The sequence below is a fragment of the Ambystoma mexicanum genome, chromosome 4p (genome assembly GCF_040938575.1).
Source record: "Ambystoma mexicanum isolate Mex_15411 chromosome 4p, UKY_AmexF1_1, whole genome shotgun sequence".
NCBI lineage: Eukaryota > Metazoa > Chordata > Amphibia > Caudata > Ambystomatidae > Ambystoma > Ambystoma mexicanum.
The window spans coordinates 414,491,247-414,506,407 of NC_090927.1; positions in this window are offsets into that span (position 1 = coordinate 414,491,247).

A 15,161-nucleotide genomic window follows, 5' to 3' on the forward strand; every position below is an offset into this window, starting at 1 on the left:
AAATTGAAATTAAAGAAATATTTTTCGACACAAGTCAAGTACTTCAAAACCAAGCCCACTATACCCATACCTTCAGATATCACATTACAAGCCATGCTCAATACACGTGTGCTTATGTCCCTAGAAGAATGTGAACATAACCCAATGATTAATATCATTGATTTACTGAAAGAACTAAACATTCAACAGCAAAGTCTAAAAATAAAAGTTATCTAACAAATCCAAATTTGTGCCTGTATTTCCTAAAGGTAATATAATTGACACGTTCCATCAAGCATCCATGGAAGACTTTCAATTGACACGTTCCATCAAGCTGTGCTCAACGACATCCACAGACTAGAAGATGTTTCTAAAAAAAAAGGGCAAACGGAGTAATAACTTATCACATAATGAACAAAAAGCATTGCAGAAGTTAGGCTCTATTAATATGCTAATAATAAAGGAGGCTGACAAAGGGAGGAATGTGGTGATTATGGATAAGGACGACTACATTTCAATGGGACTTGAACATCTCAATTCCCCAAGTTGTTATGAGACACTCCCCTCTAATCCTATATCTCATCTACGTACAATAGTAAGTACATTGGTGTCCAAATGGTACTCACGTGGCCTACTTACCAATGTGGAGAAAAAATTCCTAACCGTTGAGTCATGCCCACATCCTATTTTTTGCCGAAAATACATAAGGCTTTCGATAAAATACTGGAGGGGCGACCCATTCTGAGTGGTGGTGGGGGCATAGTGGAACCTCGATTTACATCAATGAATGTTTAGCTCCTATGGTTAGCACTATACCTACTTTTGTCAGAGATACCATGCATATCCTTCAAATATTTGAACAACCTACATTTATTCCAGACTTCTTGTTGGTCAGACTTGATGTAAAAGCTTTGTACACCTCGATAGATAATCAGAAGGCAGTTGCAAGTGTGGATTACATTTTTCGTGAGCACTCTGCTTAATTTTTTGAACACATTGAAATGGTGAAAGATCACTTGTTCTGCACATTATCCAATAATACCTTTTTGTTTAACAATACTTACTACAAACAGCTAATTGGCATAGCTCTGGGGGCAAGCTATGCGCCAGTCCTAGCTAATATTTTCATGCACCAGTATGAGCAGCAGTTTTCATTTGCTAATGGCACTTTTCTACAATATATGTGTGGAAGCGATACATAGATGATGTGATTATGGTATGGAATGGGACAGTGGACTGCCTCAATGAATTCGTGACTTACCTTAACAACAACGACTAGGGAGTACAATTTACACATGCACATAGTAACTCCAGTATTAACTTTCTTGACCTAACAATCAGCATTTCAGAACAGGGTTTTGTAACAAGGACATTTCGCAAGTCAACCTCAGTTAATCCAGTTTTACACACCACTAGCTGTCACAAATAAGCGGTCATTTCTAATATACCCTAAGGCGAATTTATTAGGGCTAGAAGAAACTGTTCGAATAACGAGGATTTTTTACAAGAATGTCACCTGATACGGCAAAGATTTATGGCAGGAGGATACAATACTCGTACTTTCAGCAAGGCTGAACAGGCTGTTAAAAGTATGAAGAGGGGGGATCTGCTTACTCCAAAAATATGTACAAACACAACACATAGTAACAAACTTAAATTCATCATACGCTTCAATGCAGATAGTTATAACTTATATAGTATTGTGAAAAGACATTGGCATTTACTTCACTTAGACAGAGATATCACGACATGGTTGGACCCTACGCCCAATTTCATTTACAATAAAGCGGGAAATCTTAAGAATATACTGTCTCCTTCATTCATGTGCAACCCAAAACCTAAACATACTTGGCTTCACCAGCCCATTAACAACAGCTTCTATAAATGTGGGGGCTGTACAATGTGTGTCCATGCGTTTGAAACTACCAAATTTAATTTGGCCAACTTGGCACATACAATGTTAACTCCTTTATTAATTGCAACACAACATTTTATGTGTACTGTATCTTGTGCATATGTGGACAGTGCTATATTGGCAGCACAATTCGGCTTTAAAGATCAGAATATGTGAACATTTGTCTACTATCTCAAATCAGGAATCTAAATATTCGCTTGCCAATCATTGGCAAAAAGTACATCAAATGGATAACAAAGTACTCATCAGATTTGTGGGTATGGCAAAAGTCTCCCTACCACAACGAGGAGGCAACCTTGTCCTTAACTTTAGGCAATTGGAAGCCCACCTGATTTGCCAATATCGCACTGTGGCACATGGACTCAACACAGATCATGAATTATCTGTATTTCTGTGAAACTATGTAAAGTAGATGTGTTACATATGTGGTGTTTCTAAATGTATTTATGAAAACAAATTAATTGATTTGTAAATGGATCTCATCTATAACTGGTCATTCATGTTGCCCTGATCGGACTTACGGTGGATTGTCCGCAAAAACCAATTGCATATTAACAGTGCCAGCTGTAGCGCGCCATAGTACTTGGAGTGTGATGAGAAGGGTTGACTAATTACGCTAATCAGAGTAAATTGTCACCTTAATCAATTAATTGATCTAGCCAAACGTGCTAAATATTAGCTTTCAATTAACCCTCAGGTTCACCTGCCCCGTCTCTCATCATTGACATTCTTCTATTATGCTTCCCCCACCACTTCTTAATTTATTTTAATTGTTCTCAATAATTCATCTGGGGGCGGTTCGTATCAGCGATTTTCAATGCTATACAAATACAATACATGTTCATAATTCCCAATATCATCATTTCAGATGGTCTCCAAAGTGCAGATTACTCATACATCCAACATGGTTGCTCCTGTGAGGCGCACGCCATGCTTAGATGTACGCTCTAGCGTCGCACGAATGCTTTAACAACAGCAAATCCTTACCGCACGCGCTCCAGCAGCAGCTTTCAAGCGGAAACGCTGGTAAGTGATGGTCTTTCGCGTATACCCGTGAAACAGTCTATCAGGGGCTGTGTTTGCACACATGACCGTCTTACCAATTTCAATTGCTTTAATCCTATAATTAGCGCCTTCTCTTTCCTTCTCTCTCCCTCCGCACTCATGTGTGTCCCAATCAACTTATGATGGGTCTTCTAATCACCTTATGGCGTTAAAAATCATCTACACTCAATAGAGTGCACCAAAGTCTCAACAGCAGAGATATAGGTATGTGCAATTTAATATATAAGGCATTACAAATAATTTTTCATAACGTATGCTTAGCAGTGATTTTCTCGCCATCGGCTAACCAGTAATAGATACTATTTCCGCTTACAGTGGAGCCCAATGAATTGAGAACAATTCATCAGTATAATTTTACAGCAACTATTGCTAAGTGGCATACAGTTTTTTGTCTCAATGTCTCACGCACAACATGCACATGCTCATCATTGACAAATACTATCATTATGTCTCTCCTCAGTGCTTCGCACTGTTCTCAAGGACTTCTAAGGTACAATATTAATTGGGCACATACTTTCATGTGTTCGGTACAAGTGCACATGCATGACCAGTATTGGATTATATGCTAATATAGCAATCTTTCTTGTGTCCTCTTTCTTTTTTCCATTCAATGCACCTACCACATAATGGAAATTCGCCAACTTTGATCGGTCAACTGATATCATTTTTCGATATGTTTTTTGGTGCAATGCCATTTGAATTGCTTTATGGATGACTATCTTTTAATTTGATTGGTTGACTAATGTGCTGTACAAATCATCCGTTGTGCCCTGTTTGTGTTCTGTACTCTGGACATATTGTACAAATTACCACTTATGGTGTATCTCTGTACTGATAATGTATAATTGGCATGCAGCCTCAGAGGAAGAGCCTTACAGCTCGAAACACGTGTGAAGCTGCCCTGTTCCTAATTAAATTGTGCAAAACTTGAATTAATTCTGTTGTCTAAGTGCGCAGAGTGAAAGCAAACAACCTCCCTTTGTTTAGTACACTCCTGTGGGTAACCTGGCAGGCTACCTACAACTTGCTTTTACCTGCAGCCCATCAACACAATATTCTCTTACAGTCTGTGCGCTGGCTCTCAATAGTCCCTTTCTGCCAACCCCTCTTTTTACTAACAATATATATCAACTCATTATCAATAAGGAAGCACATCATCAAGTAAACAAAGCAAATTGCAATCAAATTAAGGAAGAAATACAGAAAATCACAACGAGATTGCAAATGGAACAGTGTTTTAGAATCTCCTTCTGATGAGCTATTCAGAGAAACATGTGTCAAGGAGTATTTATATGAGATAAAACATTCAAATGGATATTTAATGAGATTTGCTAATGAGAAATTTTAGTACGAGATATAATAATCACATGGATATTTGTTGTAATTTAAGGATGATCAATATTACACACAGATATTTGATGAAATGTGTTGATGCACAGTATTTAACATTAATGCATAATGAAACCATAATTAACTGACTTCAACCTATTAACGAAGCAGAATAAAAGCCAAAAGTAAGGATACACTGTTTTAAAAAGTAGAAGAATAATCAAAAACAAGGATTAACTGTTTAAAATACACTCATTGGGACATTTGATGACTGCCATAATTGGGGTTTAATGAAATGGTAAAAGGACTTCAAACACTTTAGTAGACCAAGTCAAAAATAAGAATTACTACAGAAATAAACATTTATGAAAAAACCTGTCTTCGGACATTTCATTATGTATTCACGGAATCAAATAAGGGAAACCTGTGCACGTCAAAACACACGCACATGCACAATTACGTCAGCCACACGAAAGCAGGCGGAAGCGCCCCCGTGCAGCATAAAAGTGCACACAAACAAGCATATACAGCTACGATGAATGTCCCATTCCTCGCAGCAGTGATCACGGGACACAGCAGGAGGAGGAGAATACCCAGGCCCTCCATTTCTTTGCCCAGGACCAGCCTTTTTGGGATGCCTGATGACCAGGTCTATGGCAGGTATAGGTTTACACCTCATATCATCCTAGAGCTGGTCAGGGAGTGGGAGGATGAACTCACATCACCCACTCTGTGCTCCCAAGCATTGGGCCCCTGGAGAAGGTTCTCAATGTACTGCTTTTTTGGCCTCTGGGTCATTTCAGCAGACAACTGCCATAGTGGGGGGGGCATCTAACAGCCCACGCAGTCACGTTGCCTACACCAGGTGTTGGCAATCATCACTGCATGCCCCTCAATCCGCAAGCACATATACATACCCACAAAACCAGCAGAAAGGCAGGCCGTGGTCCTGGACTTCTACAGGGTGGCACACTTCCCCAAAGTGCTCAGTGCCATAGATTGTACCCATGTGGCCCTACGTCCACCTACGGCCACCGAGAATATCCACTGCAACCGCAAGCACTGGTATTCCATCAACGTGCAGGTTGTATACGATGCACAGCAGATCATCACCTCTGTCTATGCTAAATATCCAGGGTCCACCCATGATAGTTTCATATTCAGAATGTCCGCTCTTGAAGCTGTGAAGCATGGCGACACATGGCTCATTGGTGAGAAAAAATGCCTGTGCACATGCATGCCTGTACACACAGACAAATACACAAACCAAACTAATGACAACCATTATTACCTCCCCAGGGGACAGTGCCTACCCCATGAGCATCCACATGATGACACCAATATGGAACCCCACCACCCCACCCCAGGTAAGATTAAACGCAGCCCATATTGCAACCTGGCCCATAGTGGAGCGCACATTTGGAGTGCTCAAGTCACGCTTTTGCTCCCTTGACCGCTCTGGTGGGCAGCTACTCTTTGCATCCCCAGTAGTGTGCAGGATCATTGTGGCAGCATGTGTCCTTCACAGTGTTGCAACACGGCGGGGCGTACCGGTGGACATGGTGGTGTCCCCACATCCCCAACCACACGCACAGGCGCTGCGCATGGGAAGGGAAAGTGCATGTGTAGGCCACCCAACTGAGGAGCCCCTCACCTTTTGTGGCCTCTCAACCATGGCACAGATGTACTAGTACCAATGGGAGGTGCACACAACAATTGTCCTGGGCAACTTGGGTGAGGGGGGCAAGGTACGTGATGCAAACAGCACACCTGTGCTCCTGCAAGGCTGCCTGTGGCCCCTTAGGAAAAATGACGGGTCACGCAACGCTCAGGCATCCCAAAAAAGCAAGAAAAAGAGATACGCGATCCCTGTAGCCCACGTGCATGCAAAAAAACACATGCAGTATGCTGTGGCAGCCAGGAACACAAAAAATGCATACGTGATCAACACATGGGCTAGTATGACCGGAAAAGGGGTTACACGACAAACAGGGACACCCGCAGTGGGAAAAATAGTGTGCACAACTCACTGTCTGCCTTGCGTGTAGCAGAAGAATGTTTAGGCAACACCCCCGCCAAAAGAAGAAGTACGCACTGTAGCCGCTATAAAATAATCGCGTGTGAACCCCAACGTCTGGAAAACACACACACCACTCGCCAGGAAAATCCATGTGGGACCTTTAACCTGTGCCGAGGGAAACGCCCCCGTGCACGTTACGTCACCTACGCACTTACGTGCTAAGGGCCTTTCCTCGGAATTCATGCAAACGTGCTGTTTTTCACATGCCAAATCACTCCGTATCAAGCTGGCCACGCAACAACACACGGAAGACCACACTCCTGCCCAGAAGGCCGAATTACTGCTCCCCAGAGCCCCGAGCTGCCTCCCACGAGCCATCTGCTGCTGCCTGCCTGCCTGCTGTCACCGTGCCCTGCCATTTGGTGCCTGCACATCAGCCATCTGCAGGTGTCCAGTTGCTGTGACCACCCCTGCTGGAACAGAAGATTCCCGACTGGTGTTCCATCACTCCACAGCCCAGCCCCAGGACCCAGCTGCCCACCCACACCTGCCTCGGGGGTTGCCATGTCTGACGCAACATCATCCAGCAGAGAGGCAGAGGGCTACCAGCTTCAGTGAAAAAGAAGTTGGTATCCTGGTGGAGCACCTTGTGGGGCATTATGATGCCCTCTTCACACCATTGCGCGCCAACAAGGAAGGACGGAAGAGGATCTGGAAGGACATAGTGGGTGCCATAATTGCGGCGGGGGTGGCACCCCGTGACATCAAACACGTCCAGAAGTGCTGGGAGGACTACAAGTCTAGGACCCTCAAGAAGGCCCAGTGCCTCTTGGACGCAGCAGAGGCGGTGGGGCGCCGGGTCCAGCTTACCACCCAGCAGATGAGGGTCCTGAGTGCATTCGCCCAGTGCTTCACCACCAGATCCTCATGATGCAGGCCCATCTGGAGTCGAGCGGTAAGTGTCCATGCATTCACGTTTAAAACAGTGCATGTTGCAGTGTGGTGGTAGTTAGCTACTTGGTTGCATGCGTGACATGGGTCATGTATGGATGTGTGTATGCAGGAACATGATAGTGCTGCATGTGAGTCCAGCCAGGTGTGACCCACATGGATGGTGTATGTGTTACAATGCATCATGCGGAATGCACACATGTATGCATGCCTGTGTCTGTACTTGGACATGTTTGGGGTGGGAGAGATGTGTGCTGCTGTCATGGACGTGCATGGTGTACATGTCCGTGTGTCTGAGTAATGTGTGCACCATGGATGCATGACACATGTCCGTGACGATGTGTTCATTCACTGATACAGCCTAGTCATCCTTGTATCCACTGTGTCTGTGGGTATACGGGGCCAGATGCATTACCCTCCGGTGATGTGTGTGCATGTGATCAGCATGTCCCATGATGCATGTGAGTTTCAGCCCACCATTGGATGTTTCTACGGTGCCTTGGACATGGATGAAAATGTTTGTTGCATGTGCCATGCCTGTTCGTGCATGTGTGTTGCCTGCATTGACCCATGTGTTGTGGAGGGACATGATGGAAGTGACGTTTGACAGTGCCACTCATGTGCTATTGCTTTCTGTCTAGGGGACTATTGTACAGTACCCTGATGCTTGGGTTCAATGTCTCCAGCGGCGAGTGAAGAAGAGGGCGTAGACGACGCTGTGGAGGAAAGCGGCAGGGATGCCTCCACCGGCCGGTGACGCAAGGCCCAGTCACCCTCCCTGGAAATTCCATCATCCGGGAGTGAGGGGACTGGTGCCGCGTCCGCCACTATGGCTGCAGCGGAAGGGGCGGGTGAGCCCCCACAGGGGCTTGCAACAGCGGAAGACGGTGCAGAGCCATCCAGGTTGGTGGTGTGTGCGGAGGAGGAGGAGGCAACTACAGAGCCTCACATGGGGCCTGGTGGGGGTGGTACTACTGGTGTAAGTGGTGCAGTCCAGGGCCTGTGCATGTCACTGTCCCTGACACTGTGACTGCATCACCATACACCAGCAGGGAAGCCCTGTCCCAGGCCCGGCCGCAGGTAGGGGGGAGGTCCACGTCATCTGGCACTCCGCTACCTGCGGACGTGGGGACCCGTGACAGGATTGAGTCCGTCCTGATTGGTGTCGCATTGCGCACACGTGACATTCGTGATGACGTGTGTGCTTCCTCGGAGGACCACACACGTCAGCACGAAGAGCTGTGTGGCAACATGGCCCAGTTGGGAGGGACCATGGCCGGGGGTTTCCTCGATGTGTCGCCTAATCTTGCGGCCCTCTCCTCCTCTGTGCACACTATACGCCAGTCGTTCTCCATGCCGTCTTCCGGCCCAGATGCCACCAGGGCCCCCTGCCACAGTCTGGAGTCAGAGGTCCAGCAGGGGTGGCCACCCCACCAACTGGACCCCAGCAGATGGAGGATGTGCCGGCATCATCGGGCAGGGCACGTGCACGACAGCGCCAGGGGATTCCATCAGCCCGGAAGCCGTCGTGGTGGCAGAGGCAATTGCATCGGAGGTAGCAGCAGGCTCAGCGTGGGAGGCATCATGGCTCGGGCCCATCAACACCCCGGGGGCAGGCATCGGCCGAGGGGCAGGAGCACCCCGACTGGAAGTGTCTTCCGTGTGGCAGCGGTTGAGCCGGCAAATAGATGCGCAGATGCGGCGGGCTGAGAGGGCACGGCTCAAGATGGTCAGGTCGGAGAACTCCATGCACTGGGCTTTGAGGCGGTTGGAGGGCCTCGAGGAAATTCGCAGGGAGTTCAGGGATTCCATGACTGCATCCCTGCGAGACCTTGAGGCCAGGGAACAGGCCCGCATCCGGAACATCGACGTGGAGTTCGATGATTCCCTGGCCCGGAACATCACTAAATGAACCATGGGACTGGCCCACCGCCTTTGTAAATAGTTATGTAGGTGTAGGTTTCCTTTCTGTTTTCTGTTCCTTTGGGGCGCATGGACTATGTCCTGCATTTTTGTAAATAGTTATTTATTAGGTAGGTTTTTTGTTAGGTTTCCTTTGGATTGTTGGGCTCGTGGACCCTTGATTTTTAATTTTTATATAGTTATGGACCTTACTGGAATGGTTTGCTTTTTTTTTAACCTTGGATTTTGTTTTATGGACGGACGCTTTGGAGCCATTTTACTTTGGATTTTATTGATTTCAGCATTCATTTTTTCCCTTTATTTTGGACATATTTTGGGCAACCTGCAGCTCATGGTCTGGGGTCATGGGCTGCCTGTGGGGCATGCCCAGGGGTGTAGGGTGGTCCCCTGTGGTGTGGGCTGCCTGCAGGGCATGTGGAGGGGCACACCCAGGAAAACCACACCACCAAATTGCATGAAAAACACTCCGCGCACCTCCGGAATACACGTACCCCGCTCGCGCCAGGCCAATCGTGTGTAAAACTCCACACGCACCCCTGGGATACATGTACCCCGCTCGCGCCAGGCCTATCGCATGGAAAACACCCTGCGCACCCCCAGTATGCATGCAAGCAGACCATCCACCCTCCCTATGCCCTACAGGCAGCCCATCCACCCTGGGCATGCCCCGCAGGCAGCCCATCCGCCCTGACCATGCCCCGCAGGCAGCCCATCACCCCTGGGCATGCCCCGCAGACAGCCCATCCACCCTGACCATGCCCCGCAGGCAGCCCTTCACCCCTGGGCATGCTCCGCAGGCAGCCCACATCACAGGGGGGACTTTTTCCACACGATTTCACTGGCACGAGCGGGGTACGCATATTCCGAGGGGTGCGCAGGGTTTTTTTGCACACGTTTTCGCCGGAGCGAGTGGGGCATGTATATTCCAAGGGGTGCGCGGGGTGTTTTCCACACGATTTTGCTGGCGTGAGCGGGGTACGGGTATTCCGAGGGCTGTGTGTGGAGTTTTACACGCATTTTCGTGGTTGGGGGGCTGTATGCTGGTCCACTGGCCTTTGTGCCATGTACTGGATTTGTGCAATGTTTTTGGCGCACGGGGCAGGGTTGGGGGAATAACTGGCACTGCTGCAGGGTCACTGTGCCACCCTGCGCCACGGCTGATTATGGATGTTAGCATCCATGAATACGCTGTGCGTGAAAATGGGTTTTGGCGCACGCGGCTGGCGCAGACTGCCGCACGCTCCCTCTGTGCTGCAGCCGCATGCGCCATTTGCGCGCTAAATTCTATGAATTACCCCCTACATAAAAATTAGTAATTACATAACCTTCTTCCAAGCTATATCTAACGCACATATCTATTTACATATCCCACTTAACTGCGAGAACACTTAAAATGTATTCAGAAAATGAAAGACAATTGTCAAACAAATGCAATATTGTCAATACATAACTAAAAATAAACAATTCACAACAAATGACAAACAATTATAAAAAAAATACAATAAAGATTACCCCTGCTAATTGCGCAGGGAGTATTCATTCTATTAAAGACTAGGAGACAAGCATTATGCTTCAACTTCATTTATTCTACTCTCCAGCAGTTTCAACAAAACATGTATAATAACATTTGAAAAGTATCCTTTAGCACTTTTCTTCCTTTGAAACTACAAGTTCCAATGTCTCAATAGTTCTATGTAGCTTAGTCCAGCCATGAGACTCTTCCGGTTCCTGGACTCCTCCTCTCTTTTACGGCTCTGAACCGCCTCTTGAACCTTTTTATAAACAACCCCGCCAACAGGGCGAAACAGTTCCAACTTGGCGCCAGCTCAGCGGAGCTGGCTTCCACTCACGCTGACTTTTCTCGTCAAACTTTGATCCCTTGAGGTTCTTTAATCAATTGTTCTTCTGATCTTCCCCTAGGGATCATACAAACAACAATATTAGGGTGGAGTCCGTGTACTGTCGTATCAATACTTTAATCACATACATTTTTGACAATACCTGACGGGTTGGGAATTTAATGCTTGCCTCCTAGTCTTTAATAGAATTAATACTCCCTGCACAATTAGCAGGGGTAATCTTTATTCTATAGCAAAACTGGAGGTGAGCATTATGTTTGTTCAAAGCTTCCCCAATACAGTTGTCGCCACACTTTCAATCGGCTTGAAATAAAATTCTTTAAAAGTATTATCACTCGCCCAATCGGCTGCTAGCATAATCTCCAGCAGAGATGCCCCTGCTGTAAACGCTCTGGACACCATTGCCCCTTTTACTGAGTGCGATCTATATACATTCAGGTCGAATCCTTGCTGCCTCCATTACATCCCTCACCCACCTTGCTATGGTGTCTGTCGCTACTTCCTGGAAGGGCCTTATGTGCGCAATTAGTAGCTGTGTAGTTCCTGCTGCTCTACACTGTACTGTCCTACTCTCGTATTTTTTTATACACTTCGCCACACACCACTTAGGATTAGTCAGAAAATATGGGGCATGCACCGAAGTCATGCCTTTCTTGGTCCTTCTCACTATTGAGAATGTGACTCATTCTGGCCCGAGGACTTCCTGTAAATTTCCAGTGCTCTAACTTCTGCTACTCTATTATAGGATACTAGGCATAGTAACATTGCTAATTTGCCGGACAGCTGCTTCAGAGAGAGGTACCTATCTGATGGCCAGCACTCCAGCAGACGCAACACCACTGTCTCGTCCCAAACTTTAGAATACTTTGCCTCTTGAGGTGCCTTATATTTTGCTCCTCTTATGAGCCTGGCTACCGCTGGATGTTCCCCTGCTGGAACTCCTTCAATTGGCAAGTGACCAGCTGAAATGGCTGATCTGTACATTCCAATGGTCCGAAATGCTTTCCCATCCTGCAACAGGAATGCTAGGAAATTCAATATCGCTACTATAGGGGCCGAAACGGGATGAAAATGTCTCCCTCTACACCAGTTCGACCAACTGGCCCAAGCCGTGTCATAGCTCCTCCTAGTGGATGGTGCCCATGACTCTGCAATGAGCTCTGCAGATTGTGCTGAAATGCTTAGCAGTGCGCAGCGTCTCCTGATATCCTGCACGCTATTAGCGGCAGCGCCTCTCTCACTCTAAGAGGATGAGATGACCCAACTGGGTCCGTGAGGAGCTGTTCTTTGTCTGGGAGAAGCCGAGTTATGTCCGCTGACAGCTCCATCAGCATTGGAAACCATACCTGTGCCTTCCACAATGGTGCTATCGAGATCAATTCTGCTTTCTCCCTCCGACATTTTGCTAAGAGCCTGCTCAGCATCGAGAAAAGGGGGAACACATAGTGCAGGTCCCCTGACCATTGTGGGAGGAAGGCGCCCATGCCCCGCGCGTCCGGATCTAGTCTCCAGCTGAAGTAGCTGGTTGTCCGTGCATTCAGACGCGAACAGGTCCGTGTGAACTGGGCCCCCCAGACGATTTAGAGTCCGAAAAACCTTGTGTCTAATCTCCAGTCACTGGAATCTGTCAGATATTGTGAGTTCCAGTCGGCCACTACCTTCAGTGAACCTGGCAGGTATTCTACAGTCACTGACGTCCCAGTTTGAAGGCAATAATGCCAAAAGTCTTTTGCTAGTTCTGCTGGTAGTTGGGTTCTCGTCCCTCGTAGATGATGTATATACTTGATTGCCGATATGCAGTCCATTTTGAGGAAGACTCATGAATTCACTCTCTTTCTGGTGAATGCTTTGATAGCGAACAAGCCCGCTAGGAGTTCTAAACAGTTTGTGTAAGCGGAGCTCTTCATCACTCCATTTCCCTCAGTCTCTAATCATCTGTCCCGGGAGGATAGCTCAGCGGCAGCGTGCGCGTCTTGGAAGCAAGACAACACGAAGCAACAACAGGTTCGATCCCTGGGTCCACGCTTAGAAACCTCTGGGTGTTTAAGCGCGTTATAAATACGTAACTAACACCAAAAGAAAAAAAAAAAAAAAACCACAATTACGCAACTAAGAAAAAAAAAAAAACAATTCCTGTAACAGCGCCTCGATGCCTGTGGGCTGTGTGAGCGCTTTATAAATGTAAAATAAAAATAAATAAATAAATAAAAATCTGCATCTTGCCCCCCAGCCTATGCGACTGGCATCTGACTCTATGATTAGGTCTGGTCGATCACTGAAAATGGCACGTCCATTCCAGGCATTCATATCCTTCAACCACCACTCTATTTCTATGATGGAGTCCTGATTTAACGGTATTTGCTGATGATACTTCAGTCCTTGTTGGAGATGCTTGATCTTCAGTCTCTGAAGCCCTCGATAATGCAGTCGGCCTGGGAAAATGGCTTGGATCGATGCAGCAAGCATCCCTACTATCCTTGCTAGCACTTTGATCGATACCGACTGCTTGCTTAAGCAGTCCCTGATATCTTTCTTGATATCACTTATTTACCTCGCTGGTAGTTCTAGCGTTGCTTTCTTGGTATTTAGCACAAAGCCCAGGAAATCTATCCTTTTTGCAGGCTTCGTGTCCGACTTCTCTATGTTCACTAGGAATCCTAAAGACGTCAGCATGTCCTGTACCCATTTTGCCTGGTATATTAGCGTCTCTCGCTCTTCTGCTAAGAGGAGGAGGTTGCCTAGATATATAATCATCCTGATGCCCTTCTCCCGAATCGCTGCTGCTACTGGTCTCATCAACTTGATGAAGACACAGGGCGCTGAGGCTAGACCAAATGGCATGGTTCTGAACTGCCACAGCTGGTTGTCCCAGCAAAATGCTAAGAATGTTCTGAATTCCTAATGCACTGGTACTGTTAAGTACACGTCCTTCAGGTCTAACCTTGTTAGCCAGCCACCTTCTCTTAGGGAATCTCTGAGCTGATGTATCCCTTCCATCTTGAATTGGCGGTACACTATCCGGACGTTCATTCCTTTAAGTTTATTACTGGTCGCACCTTCCCTTTTCTGTGGACCAAAATCATGTTGCTTATAAATCTGGGGGTCGCACAGCACTTCTCTGTGGCTCTTTTCTCCTCGAGCTGTCGGAGCTCGTGGTCTAGACTTTCCTGCTCCGATTGCGCTAATCGCGGCTGCGATGGCCAACGTGCCTGTATTGGCTGTTGGATACATTCTAGGTGCAGACCTCTGACGGTTTGCAAAACCCAAATGTTGCTGGAAAGCGCACGCCAGTTCCAGAAAAGCCTTGTTCTGCCCTGCCCCCACACACTGGTGGATATTGCGCTGCTCTGACCTGGTGAAAAGCTCTGCCATCTGCCGGATCCTCTTCCTCTGCGCCCTCTCGGAAATCTTCTTCTGGCGGGGAAGAAGGAGTCCTGCTGTTTATTCTCCCAGTATTGTGCTCTGGGTTTCTTGGATCTTCTTCTCTGCGAGCAACTGGCTGCACGACCCCGGTAGTGGGTGGTCCCGGCAAAATCTCTACCTGGAAAAATCTTCTTTATTGAAGCTTGTGCCTTTTCTAGCGAAGCATAGGTGCTGACTAATCAGCCCATCTCCTTGCCAAATGTTTCCCCGAAAAGCAGGCCTTGTGCTGCCTTGCCGGATTCATACGACGCTATGTCGCTCAGTTTAGGGTCTGTTTTCAGGAGCAAAGAGATGGCACAGTTTGCGTTGCCCAGCAGGCACCCTGCTCTCTGGGCCCAACATGCCAGTGCTTCGGGCTCCCCTTCTTCTCCCGTATCTCTGTCTCCCTCTGCGAGGTCCTTTATTTTCACCAACGGAACTGATAGGTCTAACACTTTCTCTTGGCAGCTTCTCCAGGACCTATCAATATCCTTGCGTGGGTCCTTGCTTGTTTTTGACACAAAGGTCAGCATTTTAGGGTCCAGTTCTGGTGTCTCTGCCACATTTCCCAGGAGGTCTGCCCACGGGTATTCTGCTCGAAGTCGCTGTCTCACTTCTTTGTCTAAGGCCTTCCTCAGCCTGATGCTCATGTACTGTGTCACCCTGGGGGAGGGCCGCCGGTCCGACGATCTAGGGTTCCTGATACTGTCAGGTTCGC